This window comes from Panthera pardus, unplaced genomic scaffold (genome assembly GCF_024362965.1).
Source record: "Panthera pardus isolate Hobbes unplaced genomic scaffold, ASM2436296v1 HiC_scaffold_7, whole genome shotgun sequence".
NCBI lineage: Eukaryota > Metazoa > Chordata > Mammalia > Carnivora > Felidae > Panthera > Panthera pardus.
In genome coordinates, this window is record NW_026527002.1 from 80,523,097 (window position 1) to 80,542,166 (window position 19,070).

Genomic DNA, 19,070 nt, shown 5'->3' on the forward strand with positions numbered 1-19,070 from the left:
TGTTTTAGGTTTGCAGAATCACTTACAGAGGCTTTCTGTGAACACCATACCCAGTGGCCCCTGTTAAGCATCTTACGTCACTGTGGGATCAACCCCAAACCAGGTGCCCCAGCACATCTTAACTTTAAATGCACTTAGCAAACAGTAGAAAATAATAAAAGTAAGTTGAATTTTCAGCTAAAAAAGCCAAAGGAAAGAACAATAGCAAAACCAAAAATTAAAAAAAAAAAATAAAATAAAAGAAGGGTGGCTCAGTCAGTTGAGCGTTTGACTTCAACTCAGGTCATGATATCGCGGCTTGTGGGTTCGAGCCCCACATCAGGCTCTGTGCTGGCAGCTCGGAGCCTGGAACCTGCTTCGGATTCTGTGTCTCCTTCTCTCTCTGCCCCTCCCCTGCTTGTGCTCTGTCTCTCTCTGTCTCTCAAACATAAATAAATGTAAAAAAATTAAATAAAAAGAAGGAAGAAAATAAAAAGGGATAAAAGCAAACACTGAAAACCAGAAAACAATAGTTGTGGGGGTTTTGTTTTCGTTTCTTTTGTAAAGAAGAAGATGATGGGAGAGTCTCTGACAAGCTGGTTCAAGAGGGGGGAGAATACACAGGTAAATGTACTGGCAATGCAGAAGAGGACACACTTTGAGCTGCTTTATGCTAATAGATTTGGAAGCTCAGAAGAAGTGAGTAATTTCACAGAAACAAAGCAGAAAAACTGTGTACACTTATAAAATGATAAGCTGTCTTCTGGGAGGAGTCACTTTTAATGCATATAATCAACGAAATATTAGTATTCATAATATACCAAGCATCCCCATGCATCAAGGAAAAGACAAAATAGCCCAAAGAAAAATATGTAAAAATGTATCGGTATGGATTTCACAGAAAACAGATACACAAACGGCCAATAAACCACATCAGCTCATCAGGGACATGCAAATGACAACAAAGAGATAACATCCCGTCCCCAGCAGACCGGCGAGATTCGGCGCGTCCAACAGGAGCACCGAGGGGCGAGCGCACAGGTGGGTGGCGGCTGTCGCGAGCTGTGGTCCGAGTGTAAGCTGGTACAATTCTCGCAAAGAGCAAGTCAATGGACTGAATGTGTCTGTCCCCAAATTCATATGTTGGAGTCCTGACCCCACTGTGAATATTAGGAATATCAGGGGGTGGGGCCTTTGGGGTGATTAGATGGTAAGGGCGGAGCCCCCGTGATGCCCTTAGAAGAAGAGACGGGAGGGGCGCCCGGGTGGCTCAGTGGGTTAAGTGTCCGAATTTGGCTCAGGTCATGATCTCGCGGTTTGTGGGTTCGAGCCCCACATCGGGCTCTGTGCTGGCAGTTCGGAGCCTGGATGCTGCTTCGGATTCTGTGTCTCCCTCTCTCTCTGCCCCTCCCCTGCTTGCATTCTGTCTCTCTCAAAAATAAACATTAAAAAAACATTAAAGAAAAAAGAAGACACGGGAGAGAATCTCTCTGCCACGTAAGGACCCAGTGAGAAGGTGGCTGTGTTTGTACCTCACGGAAACGAATCTGCCAACACCTCGATCTATGTTAGTTTTTTTTTTTAACTCATGATATTTTCATCGAATGGTGGAAGTTTCAGTCATTATTTCTTCAGAATTTCTTTCTGCCCCTCTGCATTAGACTGCTTGGTATTATCATACATGTTCCTGAGGCTCTGTTCGGTTTTCATTTTTTCCCCTCTGTTCTCCAGACTGGATAATCTGTTTTTCATATTTATTTATTTATTTATTTATTTATTTATTTATTTATCTAGAGCACGGGGGAGAGGTAGAGAGGCAGAGAGAGAGAATCCCAAGCAGGCTCCACGCTGTCAGCACAGAACCCGACACGGGGCACAATCCCACAAACCACGAGATCGTGACCTGAGCCAAAATCAAGAGTCAGATGCTTAGCTGACTGAGCCCCCGGCTGCTCCCAGACTGGATGGTTTCTATTGATCTGTTCTCCAGTTCAGTGACTTTTCTGACATCTCCAAATTTCTAAAAAGCCCACTCAGTTAATTTTTGATGTCAGCCCTTGTAAGCTTTCAGCTCAAGAATTGCCCTTCGTTCCTTTTCATAGTTTCGTTTCTCTACTGAAATTGCCTATCTGCTCACCCATAAACTCCCATTTCCTTTAATTCCTCGAAGACACCCTTCTGCATAGATTTATATAATAATGACTTTAAAGTGTCTATCTGTTGCTCCTGGTGCCTGGGCCGTCTCAAGTTCAATTTCCAGTGACTGCTTCATTTTTCTTGAGCAAGAATCACGTTTTTCAACTCCTTTGTTTTGTTTAGGAATTTTTTAATGCATTTCAGCCCCCGTGGGTAGCTTGTGGTAAAGACTCTAGAATCTGTTTTCCTTCCCTGAGGACTTGGTTCTCTCTGGCAGGCAGTGCAACTGCAGGCTGATGACCTCAAGCCCTTGGGAACTTGGTCACACTCCCTGTTGGTGCAGATCCCAGGAGGCACGAGCTCGCGACCCTCTGACCTGGAGGGAGATGACACACGAACTCTGTGCCCTGCAGCTTTGGTGGGGGGCTCATCTTAGGCTTTCAGGAGGAGTCCAGAATAGATCGTCCTCTAGGGTTTGACACTTTCTCCAGAGTCGCAGCATTTCTGACATCGCTTTTTATTCAGTTGCCTGCCCTCTGTGTCCCTGCCCACAGATTCAGACAGCTATGGGTGCCCCACAGGCTGACTTCTGCCTCGAGAGCTCAGGGGGACGCCCGTGTCTGTTGACATCCAGCCCTCCAGGCCATGGCTAGAGACTGTCCCCAGGCAGATCGCTGGGCAACTGTTGGCCTCACCTTAGAAGATTCCTTTCTCTCATGGACGGCATTCTTGCCTTACCTGCCCCTGCTAAAAAGACTTGTTTCCTTTCTTTTGGCAAGTTTTATGGTTGCTGATGATGAGAAGGATAATCTTTACCGCCCACCCCATCCTGGTCAGATGTGCAAGTTCCTCCAACCCAGGAGGTTTTTAGGACAGCATTTATTAGTTTTCTTATTATTATCAAGGTATAAGGTCTATCAAATAAAATGCAAGAACCTTAAGAGTCCAGTTTCTGGAGGTGTGACGGTTGCATACAGAGCCTTCCTGGCACCCCGAAACCTCTGTCGTATTCTTCCTCCGGAACCATCCACTGTTGTGATATTTCTACCGCCATATGTTAATTGCAACTGTTCTGGAACTTCTATAAGTGGAATTCCACACAATGCGCTCTGCTGTGTCTGACCTTTTCGTTCAGCCTTTTCGGGGATTCACTATTATTGCTGAATATATCAATAGTTCATTTTCTTTTCTTGTTGAGTCTCATTCCACTGTAGGAAAATACCACAATTTTGATGATCTCTTCTTTAGTTAATGGACATAGCAAGATAGTAAGAGACAAAGAGGGCAGGAGATCCCAGAGCTAATTTACAAATGTAGGGGTAGAGACAGTGGTGGTTTTCCCAAAGTCACAAACATGTCCTGGTGGTGCGCACGGCGGGCAGGTGGGCAGGTGGCGACAGTCTTGGTGCAGACTGACATGGGAGGGATGGTAACACCTCTTTGACCCCTGAACTTGAGCTGAGAGAGGAAGAGAGAGGACAGAGAACGTTGCTGAGCCCCCGCTAATCCAATACGCGTGATACTGAAGCCATGATTCAATAAAAGTGCTGTCAACTTGGACTTGGGACTGTGCCAGAGCCAACAGATCTATTTCGGGACAGACGCCTTTGTAGAGACAGGAGGGAGACATCCTCCCTGGCAGAGTAGAAGCAGGGTTCGTGCTGGGTTTGGCCCAACAGCCTCACATCTGGCTGTTGTCTCTGGCTGTCGAGGGGAGGAGGTGAGGATCCTCTCCCGCGCCGGCCCCTTCCCCGCCAACCACGTGGGTGGCACAGCCCGGTGCACCCACACCCCACACTTCCCTCAAGAGCAGGGACAGGCCACGTGCTGTCTCTGCATCAGGGACACTGCTGTCCCGGTCACCACTACTCACTTTCGCCCCCCACATGGATGGGGAGCCCTGCCACATCTGACCTTGGGCCGTGCTTGTTCAAGGACAGTGCTGCAGGCGTCCCGGTCTGGGGCCCGATGGCTTCTGCAGACAAAGGCGAAGGCCCTAGGCTGGCGGTGGACTCTCTGTCCCTTCGGAAGGGCTCCTGACATCATCGCCACTCCAGGCTTCATTTCCACCCATTGGGCAGTGGGGCTTGGTGGTCTCTGAGCCCCTGAGTCTCCCCTCTATGCCCTTTTATACAGAACTGCACTTTGCTCACCAGGCCAGGCTAGGATTGAGGGCTGCTGGCCTCCCGGGGCCTTGACCTACTGCCGGGACGGAGTGCTGTTTCCTTGTTAGGAGCCAGCCTCTGACGTTGGACAGATGCAGGTGTGAATCTAAGTTCATCCTTTTCCAGTTGGGACCCTCCGCAAGCCACTCTGAGCCTCAGTTCCCTCATCTGTAAAATGGGCATTATGAGTAGAGCAGCCCTTGAGGCTGGTGTGGCTGGAGGTATCCTGTAGGAGGGGCTGCACCTGGGCTGAGGATGGCTCAGATGGTTGTTGTGGAGGCATCTGAGTCTTGGAGCCAGCGTCATGACAACGGATGTGATCCAGGAAAAGCATGCACGCTCTCTGAGCCTAGTTACGGGATCAGGAGTAAAACCTGACCGTGCGGCCATGCCTTCATCTCAGCTGTGGGTGCCCATCATTGACGAATCCCCATCCAGGCTCTGCAGATGCTACCAAGGGGGAGTCCCCCTGGATCCTCCAGTGGGACACATGGGTGGCGCTGATGTGGGCAGAGCTGGGAAGGGCCGAGTGATGCAAGAGAATTTGGGACAAGGGGAAGCGTGTGGAGGAAAGTCACCACTCAGAAGCTGCAGGAACCGAAGCACAATGGTGTTGGTGCAGAAACTGACAACAGATGAAAGAGAAGGTGTAACAGAAGCAGGCCCTTGAGCCCCTGGGAATTCCTTTTATAATGGAGATGGCCTCTGAAATGTACAAGGGCAGGATGAGTTCCTCAAAAATCTGTTTGGATGATTGGCAAAGCATTTGGAGAAAACCATTAAGTTAAATATATTTCTCATGTCATGCTCAGAAATAAATTCCAGGCCAATTAAAAAAGTAAATTTATTATTTTTTTTTGGAAAAAAAAGCAGAACATCTTAAAATATAGTATATTCTTTTTTTAAATATTTATTTATTTCTGAGAGACAGAGACAGAGTGTGAGTGGGGGAGGAGCAGAGAGAGAGAGGAGACACAGAATTTGAAGCAGGCTCCAGGCTCCGAGCTGTCAGCACAGACCCCGATGTGGGGCTTGAACCCATGAACCGTGAGATCATGACCTGAGCCAAAGTTGGACACTTAACCAACTGAGCCAGCCGGGGGCCTTTAGTATATTCTTTAAAATTCTGGAATTCAGGAAAACCTCTAAGAAAGACATGAACCCATAAAACATAAAGGAAAAAAATTGAAATATCTGAGGCCATAAAAAAAGAAAATTTTCTGTATGTAATAAAAAGTCACCATAAGCAAGGTTATAAAGAGAACAACTTGGGAAAAATATTTGCCAGCTCTTTAAATAGAAAGGATCGATATCCGTAGTATGTAAAAAGCATCCATGCATCAACAATAAAAGGTAAATGACACAAAAGGTGTGATCAGCTCGGGGCAGAAGAACCCAAACTCTGTGATCAGAGATGCCCAACTTCACAGAAACTGGGGAAAAGTAAACTGAAGCAACACTGAGGTTTTCTTACCCAGTAGTGTGGGAAACAAAAGATTGACGCTATCAGGTGCCAGAAGGTGAGTGCACAGGAGGGGCACCCACGTGTTGTTGGTGAGGACATGAATTATTGGAGCCTCTTGAAAGGCAGTTGACAGAATCTGTCAAAACAGAACTGACCACCAACCCCATGTCTATAGCTGCGCATCAGGAAGAAACGTTCGTGTGTGCGTCCAACGTAGTATGAAGGGTTGAGGGGCTGGTGCTCACTATTCATGAGAATCAGAAGCCACCTAAATGCTCATCAGTGGAGCGATGTTCTGGAATACAGGGAAACAGCCAGGGAAAAGGAGGTAGACCCATATCTGTAGGAATGGCACCAGCTCGGAGATCTCCTATCAAACGTTGGAAAATGATTCCCAAAAACATCCACAGCGTGTGTGCGTGCCTTTGCGTGGATGGGCCAGCAGAGCACAGAAGAGCTGCCGGCAGGTGCCCCTGACCTGGCAAGGGCTCTCTTCAAGGTGGGCAGGAACCAGTCAGAGAAGGGAGCTCAGAGGGAACTTCTCCTGGCTTTGCTCTCTCTCCTTCCACCCAGCCTGATATTCTGTGGCACGAACCTGAGCATGCACCCGTTGTCTGCAAAGACTGCAGGGGAAACACAGATCTCGGGGTGAGTGGGCGCAGCTCTCTAGCTCGGGCCTGGGGCCTCACCCCCTCCCACCCCGGGCCAGACGTGGGCCGGTCTACACCCCGGAAGGACGGGCTGCGTGCTCTACCCCACACCTGATCTCCCTGTGCCAGGGCTGAGTCCATTCCTTCGTGGAGCCCCCGGGCCAGAGCTCAGAAAGCCCCTGGTCACAGACGGAGGCCGCTGGCCCAGGCTGAGCGGCTTCTGTGTGGGATCTGTCCTTGGAATGGCAGTGTTGTCCACAGGATGGGCACTGGTCCTGGCTGTAGTTTCCAAGGGCTGCTGTGTCAAAGTGTCACGGACGCCCACACACAGCACAGAGACTCATTGTCTCACAGATCCGGAGGCCAGGTGCCCCAAAACAAGGTGCTGGAAGGCTGCGTTCTCTCTGGACATTGCCGGGGAGGACGCTTCCTGCCTCTTGCAGCTTCGGGGACTCCAGGCATCCCGTGGTGTGTGGCCACGTCACCCAGCGTCTGCCTCTGTGGCCTCCTGGCCTCCCCACTCTGTCTCCAATCTCCCTCTGCCTCCGTCTCAGGAAGACACTTGTCATTGGATTAGGGTCTCTCTGCATAACCAAGGATGGTCCGTGATCTCCGCATCTCAAGATCCTCAATCATATCTGCCGAGACTCCTTTTCCAAATAAGGCCGCGGCCACAGGGGTCCATGGATTTGAGGTGGGGATCTTTTGTGGGCCAATTTTGGGCTTCCCACAGTCTCCTTCGCTTCAAACTTCAGGCTGAGACGGCCGGAGAACAGCGAAGGCACCCCTCCATTTCCCTCTCCACCGCACAAGCCCGCCCGGCGTCTCTGGCTCGCCGGTCAGCTCACGGGGACCCCAGACGGTCATTTTCTCCCTCAACCACTCTCTTGCACGGCAAAGCGCGAACCTCGAAGGACCGAGACTCATCAAAGAGACATAACAGTGCAGAAGAAAAGAAGAAACGCCGGGTCCAGGAGGCACTTCCCCTCCCTCACCGCGGACCAGCATCCCAAGGGCGAGTCCATTTGACCTTCAGAAGCCGACGAGTGCGGCCGGAGGTCACTGCCGTTCCCGGGAGCCAGAGAGGCTTCTCTGTGCCAGCGACAGCTGTAGCCCTTAATAAGCTGTGTGGGGCTGAGTGGGGAAGTCAGATCCAATAAGGCCCTGTCTCATCCCCTCCTTGGTGACAAGAGGAATGTCATGTCGCGGTTTCAGGAGGAGACACCCGGAGGCCCTGGGAGGCTGTCCCCGTATCCAGGGCGCTGGCGGAGTTCGTGCCTTCTTCCAGACGGAGCCCTCATCTTCAAATGCATCACAGGAGAGCCTCAGGCGCCTGCCCGGAGAGGAAATACCTGTGCTTTGACTCTGTGCCCAGGGCAGGAGCTGCTCAAGGCTACAGTTAGCCAGGATGTCTGAGGTCTCCTGGACATTTTCACGGGGCGCCCTGCAACCCCGGGGCCTGACAAGCAGGAACTGTTGCAGGGCTGGGAGAAAGCAGGCAGCGGGTCGGGGACAGACAGGCTGCTAACCCAACAAGGCCCCTCGTCCTGCCTGACCTCGCTGGTCTCGGGACCCTGCCCGGGAGGGGAGGAAGGCACCTGTCATCCTCCCCACTTGATGGCCGGGAAAAGAGGCTGGGCCGGCAGAGGCGCCCAGTCTGTGGACACAGGGCTCAGTCCGGCCTCGGGCTAGGCTGTGAGGTTTACAAGGCTGCGTGTGGCGTGTGGCAGCTGGTTGGTGCCCTTGGTTCCCCTGCAGGGGACGTCCACTCCTCGAAGGCATGTAACATGGCCCCGAGGCTCACAGCCCGTGGTGGGGGAGTGGCTGTCATGCATCTGTTTGCAAATGAGGAGAGTGACCCCAGAGAGGCCGGCAAGGTGCCCACTATCACAATGCTGGGGGGGGGGGGCAGAGCTAGGATTGGAGCCCAGCTTGGATGGCATCTGGCCACGTGACCCTTGTGTGCCTGCAGCAGGGGCCGGGGGAGGGGTGGCGGTGAGGACGTGGGATGGCTTCAGGCAGAGGAGGCACTGTGTGCGGGTGGAGACCCTGGAGGCCAGGGGGACGGGCCCCCCCCCCCCCGGGCAGCACGCTGTGCCCCTGTGGCCGGGGCAGGGCTGAGTGGCCCTCTCAGACTCTGCTCCAGGTCCCGAGCTCGCTTCCCGGGTAGAGCCACGGCCCCCCCTGCAGCCAGCAGCTTCTCAGCACCGTCCCCCAACCTACCCTCCCTCCAACTCCTCTAGCGGGCACCACACGCTTCCTTGGAAGGAGACGCGTCCTGGACGCCACGCCATAGAAGTTCTCAAAACGTTTGATTGTCCCCGTTTACTAATTGTGGCCACCGAGGCCCAGGAGTGGGGATTCACCCAGCCCATGAGACGGTCTGGGATGTGGCGGGCTGAGGCCACCCGGGACTCCTGCCCGTCCCTGCCCTGTGGTTCCAGTGAGTGTCCTCCCCTCTCCAGGTTGTGTCGTGAAGCCACCTCGATCCCCGTGCCCGGCGCAGCGCCTCACGCAGGGAACGGCTGTGGAGGAAGCTGTCGGAGGGAACGGCGGGAGTGAGCACCCCAGCTCCCGCGGCCGGGCCAGGTCCCGGGGACGCACGACCGCGGCCGGGCCTGGAGGGAGGGCTGGGGATCACTCTTAGCCCAGAACAGGGAGCGGGAGGTATTAAGCCCAGAAGAGAACGTACGCCCCGTGTTTGGCAGAGTGCCCGCTTGCTCTGAAGCTGTACTCGGAGCCTCCTGTGCTCCCTCCCAACTGCTCTGTTTGCATCTTGGTTTTACCAGCCTGAGATGCACTAATTGGCCAGAAGTGAAACGAGAAAAAAGAAAAGGACGCCTCAGTCCAACAAAGGAAAGCAACACCAGCTGCTGGCCCTTCCCGGCCCGTCCTCGGGGGAGAGGAGCTGTGTCCCAGCCCACAGGCTGCTCCCCGCGCTCCCTCTACGGCTGTCCACGGTGCTCGCTCGTCCCCGGCGCCCCCCCCCCCATGCCGAGTAACTCCCCACTTTGGTTGGTGCTCTTTTAAGGCTGGAGGGGGCAAGGCTTAGCGAGGCGCCTTCCCAGTCACCGCTCCTCCCCGGAGACGTGCCTGTCACCATGTCCGGTCCAGCAAAGCGCATCACTCCGCCAGCTGACCTGAGCCAAGACGCTTTGAAGCTTGTAAGCTCTCAGTGACAACAACAGAGCCGTGTTACCCATCGACCCCTGGCCAGGCCCGGGGCTGCGTGGGGCCTGTGGGGGGAGGGGAAGGCTGCGCCGCGGGCTCTTTCTTCCCCGTTCCTGCAACGACGCTGCAGGTGGCTTTTGGCCCCACGGGGTCTCTGGACACTGTGAGCCCCGAGGCATCAGACGGCCGGCTGACGAAGGAGCAGCCGCTAAGGCTGTGTCTGCTTCCCCCCAGACTCTGGGGCTGAAAACAACACACATTTCTGGTCTCACGTGGGTTCTGAGCTCAGGAATTCAGAACCGCCCCCAGGACGGGCCATCCAGGGGGAGGGTGCGGGGCCCCAGCTGCCACACGAGGGTCCGGGCCAGACAGAGTGGGTGGTCTGCGAGAGAGGGCGAGACGAGACAGGCAGGGACAGAGGGAGATGGGGAGGGCAGAGGAAGCCACCCTCACAAACCCTACTTGTCCATCATTCCCTTTGCTGGAAATAAGGGGTTAAGTGCAGCCCACACTCCGCGGGAGGAGGTCCACTCTCTGTGGGGTGGGGGGCGGGGTATCATGATCTGCAGCCATTGAAGCCACCCAGGGTCAGAGTCTGGATGTGACCTGATGATCCCTCTCTGCCAGAGTCCCCTGAGTGTCATCAGCATTGCCGTCCCGCCCCACACTGATGAGGTGCCCCCTCCCTCCATGTGGTCTCCAGCGAGCCCTGCACTGTGCCCTGCCATCCCTCTCTCTCATCCCTCGGGCAGCCCGCCTCTGCCTGAGCATCTGGGTGTCTCACGCGGGGCCCCAGTGCCACCTCTCTCTGTTCTGTCCATCAGTCCCCTGCCCATCCTCCTTGCCCCATCTCAGTGACAGCTGGGAGTTCAGGGGACAGTGACTAACTGAGGCTGGCTTAAGAGAAGAAGAAGGTGGTGCGTGTGTGTGCCTGTATGTGTGCGTGTGTGTGATTCAATGGCCGCGCACAGAGAGTCCCAGGGCAGCCCCCCAGCCACCGTGGGATTTAGGTTTCAGGGGAGGTGAGTCTCCCCATCTCTCAGTTCTGCCTCTAGCCACACCAGCTTCATCTCCAGCTCTGAGAGATACTCAGGACCTCCTGGGGGCCGTGGCAATGCCTCCAGATGTCTCATGGTCACAAAATGGCTGCAGCCTCACACCCCTCAGGGAGGAGCACAGTCCACTCCCAGAGCCCACAGCAGCCAACGTCCACACCGTTGGGCCAGCTTGGGTCGCACACCCATCCCGGAGCCGATCATGTGACTAGGGAAATGCAGATCTGAGTGCTTGGGTCTGTGTCCATACTTATTTCTGGAGTCAGGGAGGGCCCCCACTGCCCTCTGCCCCAGGGCAGAGTAGGGGAGGAGTGGCCCCCCCTAGGAGGTTGGGCTGGGGGAGGAGGTACTGCAGGATGATGGCATGGAGGTGAAGGGGCAGCCACGGTGTCCCCGCGAGGAGTCCACACCTGGGCAAGGCTCTCACATTTCTCCTACAAACCTGGGCGCCCCTCTCGGGAGATTCAGACGGGCCCACGGTCTGGCACACAGGAGGTGCCGGAAGGATGGGCTGCCCACAGGGGCAGGCTGCGCCTCTGGGAGGGTGGCTGACAGCCCCCAGGATGCGGGAGGGCCCCCGTGGAGGCCAGCAGACGTTTCAGCCCCAGCCCTTGCTCTGTCTGCCATGTGTAGCCCGCGGGCGGCAGAGAAGGGCCAGGGAGGAGCCGCCAGCCCCGGGGCGCGCTCTCTGATCCCCACAGGGCAAGTGCAGCTCGGGCTGTCAGCCTGACATCTCCCATTAAGGCTGCAATACATTTTTAATACATTCCATTTTTCTTTAATTTCAGATTATATTGGGGCTGGTAGACTCTTCCTTCATTATTGAGTTGTGCATCGTTAAGCAGTTAGAATGGCCTTCCGCAAAGCGCGGTGGCCTCATTAACTCTTCCAGAGACCCCTTCCTGGGAATCCAGCCTCTACGGCTTGGTTTAAAGGCACAGAGATGTGCAAGTGGCCCCTCAGAGCCCACAGTCACGGCTTCTCGCTGTCCTCACCCTCCCGTCTCCGGGGCTGGCCCAGCTTCTCCCAGCATGCACCGCAAAGCCCCTCTGGGAGCCCCCATGTCACAACCTGACCCGTGCCTCACCTGCTCCGTCCAGGCCTTCCCCTCCCCGGGCGAGGACCCCCACCCCGTGCCGGGACAGGTCTGACCACCTATCCCCAGCCTGCCTCCCAGTTGGGTCAGGACTGAGTTTCTGTTGAGTTCAGCCCTGGGGGAGAAACAGAAGTTGTGCTCTCTGTCGGCAGGGACCCAGGACCTCAGTGGGAAACGCATGTGAGCCATGCACACCAAGTGCAGTCACAGTGAGAGAAGGTGCGTGTTTCAGGCTAGGCGGTCAGGGCGGGCTTCCTGCAGGAGGCGGGCCTCTGTCCTATGTGCTTCCACGAGGTGTCCACCCACACTGGATGCACAACTCCTTGACAACACGTTTCCTTCCTGGTGTTTCCTTTGAACGAAGCAGGAATACGAACGTGAATGAACTAGGAGGAAGCAGCAGAAAGAAAAAAAGAAAGACAGCGCCCATTTTGCACTCATCCCTGCTCTGGGGGCTCCAGGACATGCAGGAGAGGGGAAAATGGGTCAACCCAACTGGGCCTGACGCTCCCTGCAGGCCCTACCTCCTTCCGGCTCTCCTCCGCCCAGACAGGCTGCAGGGGCTTCCGCCTACACCGCCCCCACTGGCAGAGCCCTTCGTCAGCAGCACCTGGGAACTTGTAGAAATGCAGACTCTGACATAACCCCCCCCCCCCCCCGCCATGGAATGGGGGCCTGCACAGGACTGGCTCGCAGGTTGCGTTTGGAGAAGTTCTGCTCTTGGACACCAATACCTGCCTCTGAGCCTTGAGATTAAACCATCCCCACGTCCACACCCCCCGTGGCTCCCTGTCCCCTCCAAAATGAAGACTGCAGACTCCATTCCTGAGGACCAAAGCCCAGCCACCACTGTAAGCCCTCACCTTCTGTCTCTGCTGACTCACGCTTTGGGGGCGGGGGGCGGGGGCGGGCACCAGTTTCGTGGCTTTTGAGACTCACTGCCTCTCCCCGGAACCCTCCTGGTGTCCCAGTAAGCAGCTCGGCAACACTTTAGACCCTCCCCAATGCCACATTGAGCTCTCATCTCATGTCCCACCACTGTGTGTACCCATGACTGGATGCCCAAAGGCAGGGCCAACTCACATTCAGCTCAGAATCCCCACCGCTGTCTGTGCCTCATACCCAGCAGGCATCCAGTGGGCATCTCCAACTCAAGGAGCCCCTACTTCAGTGGCGAGGTACAGCCCTCACCCTGGAAACTGCTGTCCTAAAGAAAGGTCACAGCCTCAGCCTTCTGCAGCCCATAATCTAGTTAAGGAGAAACAACTTTATGCATGAAAGTGACTTGAGAACATTGACTGAGAACCACGCAGGCCAGTGAAAATGAATGCGGTGCACCCAAGGTTGAAATTAGGGGAAAAAATGCATTAACCTGGTGGCTTAAATTAAATCACAGCCACATCTCTTTTCAAATTAAGTCCCTCATTCATATTGTTGCTCGTCACATTGGAGGGGCTGCGGCTACCGATGGTAACTTTTTTCCCCTCCCCATGAATTGGGATGTGGCCAAAAAATGAAAAGGGGCCTTTCCCATGTCCTCAGGGGGCGCTGTGGACAGTGCAAAGAACTCATGCCTTGGAACCGGAACCGATGTTTTTTCCTTTAATTCAGAGGTTTCCATGCACCAGTTACCAAAATCAGAACATTCAAATACGCAGAATGTTTGCGTGGGGTATAAATGGTCCTTTTGCAACCCAAAATCCTTGTTCTCAGGACTTTCAATGACCCAGACATCTGCAGAAATGACTCCCCTAATTGTTAGCTAGGCATGAAGGTCTCTGGGCATTGAAACTCCCCCTCTCCTCCCCCCCCCATCTTTCCTGTGGCCCCAAGCATTCTTGATGTGGCAAGAAAAGGCCCTTCCTGCCCACTCACCCAGGCTCAGCCACCACCACCCCTCACTCCTTCCCCATCTGCAGCACCAGCTCTCTGCAGAGGCTCACACCCCATCCATACTGCTTCCCCACAGGCCTCCATGATGCTGGGCCTTACGCCTGGAACCCACACCTTGCTCCATCCACCTGTAATTCTTCTCACATCCATGACTCAGCTCACGTATCATGAGCTTCAGAAACTGCTGTTTGCTTTGATGTACCCTAATTATGTTTCCATATCCATTACCAGTCAGAAGGAGAACCTCTCGAAGGCAGGTTCCTATCCACCATGCTCTGTTATCAGCACGTGAAAAAGACACTGAATTAATATATTCATGAGTCTATATATGCCTGAAGTTCTTGCTTTCAGTCCTTTCTGGAGTCCCTCAAGCGGCACTGTGGTCAACTTCTTGAGTCGTGGGGTCTGCAGTCGTGGCTTCAAATCCCAACTCCACCACTTGTGGTCACTATGACCTTGCTCACTCTCAAAGCTTCTGTGCTCAGCTTGTCATTCTTAGAAAAGGACAAACAACCATGCCATCCCATACGTCATTGTGAGAACTAGATGAGATGATGTGTAGAAAGTGCTTTGCACAGGGACAGACAGGCGCTTGCTTTTTGAAGAACGGTGATTGAAGGCCTGTAGCATTCTAGGGCTGGCTGTACAGATCCATCACTATTACCATTACCCCTGGTAGTACTAGACAGGTACTCTCAGGATGGACTGGGATGCATAGATATCTCTCTAGAGAAAAGAAGATGGGGTTTTAATGGTTTCATGCCCTGAGTCCACAACACCACTAGCTAAAAATGATGGAGAAAACTTGGTCATGAGATTCAAAGCACAACAAAGAACCAAGATTCGACATGGTGGTCTGGACTAAGGTAGGAAAACATGCCCTCCCATTTCAAACACATAAGATGTGTGTTGAATGGAAGCTCTCCCCCCAGTTATAAGTGTATGCTAAAGCTTAAAATCAAGAGGCCATTTTAAAGAAACGTCTAATATATGAAAAAGAGGTCAAGCCTTGGAAGATGGATTGAGAAGGTTCAACATGATACCATATAAATTTCAGAAGAAGACAGAGTGAATTGGAGGGAGAAGATACACTTGAAGGGCATGGCTATGAATAGTCGAGAAACAAAGAAAGATGTAAGTCTTCCACTAAAAGAAACGTAATGTATTATAAGCAGGGATAAGACATATGTTAATGAAATTGGAAAATATAAAAAAAAAACAACCTTAAAGCTGTGAGGAAGAAGCCATGAAGGCGTATTTATGACCAGTCACAAGGCATGCTGGGTAACAATACAGAAATACATCCAAATTGCTGAGGAAAAATAATGGCTCACCTACAATTCTATACCCAACAAGACTAACATTCAAAGAGGACAAAATCAATATTTTTCAAATATACAAGGAGTGAGAGAGATACTAGTCCTGAATTCTCACTGAAAGTATTAATTACATAATTCAGCAAAGAGAAAAATCCCAGGGGGAAGAGTTAAAATTTAGGAAACAAAAATGTTGCATTGACTGATATAATATGCTTGCAAATATAATTCACTACTGACTATTCAAAATACCTCACTAATTTTCCATGCTTACAAAAAGAAGCTAAAATAAAACTACACATAATAATTAAAGATGAGAAAGCGTGTTTAATGCTTAAGGCATAAGAAGTTTCTGACATGCACAACATGTCAGATGGAGGTTCTGAATGTCTCTATAGTTTCTAGAATTTTTCTAATGTTTATTTATTTATTTTGAGAGGGAGAGAGAGAATGCATGAGCAGGGAAGGAGCAGAGAGAGAGAGAGAGAGAGAGAGAGAGAAAGTCCCAAGCAGGCTCCATCCACACTGCCAGTGCAGAGCCTGATGTGGGGCTCAAACCCAAGAACTGTGAGATCACAACCTGAGCCCAAAACCAAGAGTCAGATGCTTACCCAACCGAGCCACCCAGGTGCCCCAATTTCTGGAATTTTTAAATTAATTATCTGTGTTTTAATTTTAAGTAACCACTAAAATGTTAGGAATGTAATTCCTCATTGTCAAACCTGCTGAGATATAAAAGAGAAAGGTATCAACCCAATAACATGCAAGAAAGGATGAAAAATATAAAGAATAGTAAAATCAAAATAAGATGATAGAAATAAGTCCAATATAACAGTGATCAATCACAATAAATGCACATGTATTAAAAAGATTATCAACTGGAATATAAATGGAATTTATATGCATGTATATAGAAAGGTTAATAATAGAATACTAATCGTAATAAAGCTATTCTAGCAATATTGAGATCATGTGAAATTGAATTTAAGAAAATTAATGGTCAAACAGGAGAAGCATTTCCATTTGAGTTAGGAATAAGGCATGATTGACTGCAATCAGTGCTACTATTCAACTTTTCACTGGAAGCTGAAAGCTGTGCCATAAGAAAGGGAAGTAAGATAGACAATGGAAAGAACCCAAAGCATGGTTATTTGCAAATTACACAATTGTCCAGAAAAATCTGGAGAAATGATTAGAGCTGAGAGAGAAATCAGCAGAGTCCCTGGATACAGTGGTCGACACATAAAACCAGAGTAGTTGAATGTAGAATCAACATTTAAAAGACCAATAGCTTTCCTTTGTACTGTAAAATGGCAAATAAGAAATACAATAGAGAGAAAAATCCCATTCACAATAACAACAAAAACTATGTTGCTCAAGAATAAATGTAATGAATATGCACAAGAATTTTTATGAAGAAAATGACAAAATTATAAAATTTACTGAAGGGCATAATAAAAACCCCGGATAAATGAAGAGATTTTCATGCATGGGTAGACTTCATATAATAAAAATCACAATTTTCTCCAAATTAATTAATAAAGTCAATGTTATCCCAGTCAAAATCCCAACAGTATTGTTATGTGAAAATTGACAAACCAATACCAGGATTAATATGGGGGACTGAAAGTTCAAGAATAAATTTGAAGAAGATGAGTTTAAGGAGGGGGAACTTGCATACTTACAGTATAAGAAGTATTATGAAGGCATAGTAAATAAAACTGGACTGTATTGGTACAGGGAATTACAAATTGATCAAAGGAACAAAAACAGAATATGGCATAGCCCTGAAACAGAATGACATATATATGAGGATTTGATGAATTGTGGAGGTAGTATTCAAATCAGTGAATAATGGTTGGATGACTTAATATGGGAACTTTCCATCAGAAAAAAATTAATTAGATTCCTTCCCTCACCTATTCAATATAATGAATTTCACACGATTAAAGACATAAGTGAGGATCTTTAAAAGTCTTTAAATTCCCTCAAAATAATTAGAGGATATTCTCATTATAACCTAAAAGTGAGAAATAATTTCTTAAACGCGACTCAAAGAGAACAGTACCGAAAACAAAAGACTGATGAATGTAACTGCAACACATGAAGAACTTTGGCACACACACACACACACACACACACACAGCCATAAGCACGATTACTGGAAATGCAACAACAAGGAAGGACCAATTTGTGGTACATATAACAAAACACTAGTGGCCAGAATATATAAATAACTTGTACCCATCAATGAGAATACAGCAAATAACACAGCAAAAAAAAGTAGACAAAGGATGTGAACTTTAGTTCATCAAAGAGGATTCCAAAATGGCAACCGCAGAGAAAGATGCTTCAGGGAAATGCAAATTAAGCAATAGATACCCCTTCACATCCAACACAAAAGCAAATCAGCATGTCTAACAAACAGCACCGAGGCTGATGAGGACTTGGTCACTGGGAAAGATGGCTTTCCGCGCGGCAGAAAGCAGTCATTGTTTCAGCACTGTGGACAGCAGCTCGGCGCACCAGTGAGCTGAGACGAGGGCGGTCTCTGCTCCAGAAATGTCAGTTCTACCCCAGACCCAGCAAACCCTTGACATGAAAATCATGGGCCGTACAGCCTAACTAGCACATATCTTTTAATCAATAATCAATATAATGCCCTATCTATAGGCTAGAGCAGAAATATAAGGAGAGCAATTTATAGTCAAACAATATGTAATTCAATATGTAAATGCGTAGGCACCGCTAAATGGAAGACACAAGTAAGTTGTCAGATGCTTTTATTTTCTTGATGGCTTAGTTTGTATTTGAAATATTTAGCGGAATGTTGGCTTCACTTTCCTTTCCTTACCACGTTTTGAAATACGACTTTTAGAAATACTTACGTGTGTGTATAATCACTGTTAATCATTAATGCAAGTGCAGACCAGCAGAGATGCATCGTGTGTGTGCCTAGAGAGTATTATGTGCTGCACAGTTCCATGGGGGTGACATTTATGGAGAGAAGAATGAGCCCCTGGGTGGTCTGATATGGTGGTGTTGCTCAAATACCATTATTGACATGATAATCTGAAATAGTGGACGAGCCTTAGTAAAGATCTGAACAAAACACAGTTCAATCTAGCCTCTGTTTACAAGGTAGTGGCATTGCTAGAAGATTCTACATACGTGTTCAGTTTATATTAAATCCATGCCAAAATATCTTTATTTGTATATTAAATTAGGTAAACAGATTCACCAACATGAACAGTCAGATGGGACATTTGAAAGTTATGGAAGATTCTGGGTAATTCTTCATGTGCACGCTGACCCAACATATTGTAGGATGCCTAACACTTGCGTGTGCCCTCTGACCCCTCAACGCCAGACCCCACACACTGGGAAAGCACCAGACACTCCCACAGTAGATGGTGGCAGGGATGACAATACCCCACTAGGCTCCAGGACCCCGAGACCTCCCCCAGGATGTGCACGGGGGTCACGCGCATAGTTGCTTAGGGTTGTGTTTGTGATGGTAAACATTCGGAAAACAGTCACATGGGACAGAATACCAACCGATGGTTAAAGTAAGTAAACTAGGGTCTTCTGTTTCCAGCAATGGTGGGCTCAGTAGTTGTGACCAACTGTCCAGCTAAGATTAGATGTGATACTAAAAACAGCTGCTTAAAAGCATTGAACAGTGGAGTGCAATGAAGTCCACAGATCGACCCTTCCATACAAGTACAGTCAGGTGGGGTTTACTGAAACGCAAGAGCCATCGCCTTCGCCATGGAGAAAGTGTGGTCTCTTCAACGAATGCTGCTGAATCAACTGGCCACCAACAATTAAATCTTGACCCACACCTCACAGGTCACAAAAATTAACCCAAAATGAATTGCACACTTGAAAGGAAATGTAAAAGTTCAAAACTTCTAGAAGAAAACATAAGAAATCTTTGTGACCGTGGGTTAGACCAGGATTCAACAAACCATGACCCATGGACCAAATCCAGCCCAAAGCCTGTTTCATATGGCCCTTGAACTAAGAAGGGCTTTGCAATTTTCAAGGCTTGCGACAGAAAGAGAGAGAGGACACACACACACACCAAAACAAAACAAAAACCAAGGATATTCAAATGAGCTATAAATCATATATCCACAAA